Below are 3,970 nucleotides of genomic sequence, written 5' to 3' on the forward strand. Positions count from 1 at the left end.
GGAGGAGGTGGAGGAGGTGGAGGAGGAGGAGGTGGAGGAGGTGGAGGGGGAGATCACTGTCTGCACTCAGGTGACTCCTCCAGGTGATTTTGTCGCCCAGTCAGATTCACGATCAGACGACAGGTAATGTTCGTGTCTGTCTCTGAGTCTGAACTTCATCTGCAGCTGCAGAGGTGAACTGAAGTCCATGTCCTTCAGATTCAGACAGGGACAGGTGCAGCTGTGGGCGTGTCTCTACCTGCTGAAACAATCAGGTAATAACTTTATTTCTCTGATTAATGACAGCTGAATGGAGGCTTATTGTCTCTCTAATCAAACTTCTTCGTGTCATTATATTTTGCAGCGTAAATTGATTTAGAAGCTGGTTCATGAAATAAACAAAGTGAGAACACACACACAGGTAGATGATCAGAGTTTAGTCTGTGGATCCATCTGGACAGTCTCAGAGACAGTCTCAGAGACAGTCTCTGAGACTGTCTCTGAGACGTGTCAGGCTGTCTGTGTAGGTTTGACTGATCTGTGTCTGACTGCTTCGTGTAGCGTTGCGTGGGGCTCCAGCTTCTCTCCGGCATGGTGACCCCTGAAATGAATGAAAAAACGTCACGGCGTCCGGTTTGCCTGTCCCTGTCTGAACGTGGCCTTGTACAGTCATGTGGGTTTTTAATGCAGCCTGAGGGGTCGGAGGTCATGAAGGACAGTCAGAGACTTCTCTGATTCTCTCAATCTTTGTCCACAAACTGTTTTTAACAAACTGATGAACCTCGCCTCGTCCTCAGTGTGAACGCCTTTCATCCCTGATCATGAAACGCTCACCTGTTCACCTGGGAAACATCTCGCCGTCCTCCAGCTGTCCGGACTCGACTCGATTCGAGCCTGGAAGATCTCGCCATGATCAGCTGATCGGTGCAGATCTTCCTCCGCTTGTTTGCAGATCAGAGGGTGATGCTGTCGCCATGACGACCGGCTAAGACCATTGAAAGGTTAATAAAGAAGGTGAACCGAGCCGAGCCGAGCCGAGCAGATCTTTGTGGACTTTTTCTCCATTGTGGTTCAGACTGAAACATCTCAACAACTATTGGATGATGACACGGGTTCAGACGTTCATGCTCCCCTCAGGATGAGCCCTCGGACCTGTCACGGCCTTCCCATCAGCCTCGGCATCAATGTGATCACACTCACACACACACACACACACACACACACACTCACACACACACACACACACACACACACACTCACACTGACAGGTTATACAGACTGGACTGAACGTCTTCAGAAGTTTTCCTTCAAAGTAAAAGCGAAAGTTAAGAAACAAAACAACAGGTTTGAAACAGGAAGAGGCAAAAGTGTAACTTCCTGTTTGTGTACGGCTGCTGTGACGAGCTGCGATGAACTCAGCTCAGTCCAACACGTGGACGTTCGAATGTCCAACACGTGGACGTTCGAATGTCCAACACGTGGACGTTCGAATGTCCAACACGTGGACGTTCAAATGTGTCTGAGAGACGTGACGAGCAGGATGTGGTTAGCTTAGCTTAGCATAAAGACATGCTAACAAACCAAAGCTCAGAAATCACTGATGAACGAGGACAGAGACGAGGAGACGAGGAGACGAGGAGACGAGGAGACGAGGGGACGAGGGAACTGCAACTGTTATTAAATCTTACAGACTGGACCTTTAATCAAAACATTCAAGTTTCTTATTTTACAGATTTTAGCTGCGTGACCACAAACACACTTCAAACCCTCACAGACTGTCTAAACCTGGACGTAGTCTCTGTAACGTCCCCGCAGACTGTCTAAAACCTGGACATAGTCTCTGAGACGTCCCTGCAGACTGTCTAAAACCTGGACGTAGTCTCCGTGACGTCCCTACAGACTGTCTAAAACCTGGACGTAGTCTCTGAGACCAGGCCCACGGGATTGGACGCAGCTCTCTCTAAATTGATTGACAGGTCGGTCAAATGTTTGTTTGAGTCATGAAACATTTTTATATAAATAATAAACATCCATAAACACGTGTGTCTCATCTGCAGTGTGTTTGTCAGACCGAATGAAATTATACACACTGACTGATGACATCATGGTGAGTGTGTGTGTGTGTGTGTGTGTGTGTTTGTGTGTGTGTGTGTGTGTGTGTGTGTGTGTGTGTGTGTGTGCCCATCTGCCTGCTGCAGGACTCTATAGAGATCAATAATTAAACACGGCTAATGGGCTGCAAGCTGCAGCCAGGGACATCTGTGTGTATGTGTGTGTGTGTGTATGTGTGTGTGTGTGTGTGTGTGTGTGTGTGAGACAGTCAGACTGAGCATGCTCAGTTCAGCTGTATCATAACAGGGTCAGAGCCACAGTTTGACCCGCTGACCTCAGAGACACGACATCCGCTGAGATCAAGTTTAAATATTAACGCGGCCGATGTTTCTGCTACGACACAAACACGTGTACTGATGAAAGATTCATAACAGGAGAGAACATGTGCACGCGTTGACTGACAGGTGGGCGTCGTCACAGGTGTCTGGTTTCATTCAACGCGCCTCAGCTCCACCCACACTCCACCACTCTAAGATTAGCCCACGGAGGCAGGACTGCCAAGATGGACACACTGTAGGGGACGTCACAGAGACTACGTCCAGGTTTTAGACAGTCTGTGGGGACGTCACAGAGACTACGTCCAGGTTTTAGACAGTCTGCGGGGACGTCTCAGAGACTGAACTATCTACCTGTATTTAAAGTATTTACAGAAGCTCTAACATTGACTCTTCATTATGAACAAATATAATATCACATGTACTTTTACTTTATTATCAGAGTACTAGTATCTGAATACTTCTTCCTCTGGATCTCAATAATAAACATTTCACTGAGTTTATAAATTCATGACAAAACATTATAAAGGTTATTATTATTGTCATTATCATTATTATCATTATTATTATTATTATTTTGATATTTTGAAAACAAATCACATGTAAAAAAAACAACAGTTTGACGTAATGTCGCATTTCATGTTCAACATGTGAAGTATCATATTTTATATTTATTCATGTTCTCTGTCCGTCTGTGATCATCGATGGATTTTAATCTGTAGCTGAACTCGTTCATGTTCAAGTCTCTGCCTCCATCTGCTGGACAGCAGACAGACAGACAGGAGAACACACACACACACACACACACACACACACACACACACACACACACACACACTGCATTAGAGGTCACCGAAGCTTCACCGAGGTCATGAGGACTTCTTGATTTTAAGGTTTGTAGGAAAACGTTTAAAAAAACATAGAAAGAAAAATAAAGGAAAGTTTCTTTTGAAAGTTTCTCTGACTGAGTGAACACAAGCTTTAATCACAGAGCTTCACTCAGAAGAAGAACAGGAAGTTTGCATTGTGAATAAAAATCATCAGACAGAGAACGTCAGTGATGAAACATTCAGAAAACTTCCTGCAGTTTGAATATGAAAGGAAACATTCAGAAAACTTCCTGCAGTTTGAATATGAAAGGAAACATTCAGAAAACTTCCTGCAGTTTGAATATGAAAGGAAATGTTCAGAAAATATGAAGTCAGGAAAGATCCTGAAGCTTTTCAACAACGTGTCGTTCTTTATGAAATATGCAGCGTGAATAAAGTTTGAATGATTCAAACAAACAAACAAAACCCTGTTAGAATATTTATATTTATTATTTTCAAACATGAACGTCAGAAATGATCTTTGAGTTTTTAATGCAGTCAAAAATATAAAGTATATATAAATATACACACAGTATGTTTTAATATAAAGGGAACATACAGAACGAAGTATCTGTCAGGTCAGAGTTCACAGAGGAATATTTAACACGTATTATTATTATGATCAGCTGATCAATATTTATATTTTTACTTTTCTTTGTATGATTCATTCATTTATTACTATTAGTACATGCAGAAGTACTCGGCGCAGTAGTAGTACTTGCAGTAGTACTTCAG

Source organism: Larimichthys crocea, chromosome II (assembly GCF_000972845.2).
Source record: "Larimichthys crocea isolate SSNF chromosome II, L_crocea_2.0, whole genome shotgun sequence".
Lineage (NCBI taxonomy): Eukaryota > Metazoa > Chordata > Actinopteri > Sciaenidae > Larimichthys > Larimichthys crocea.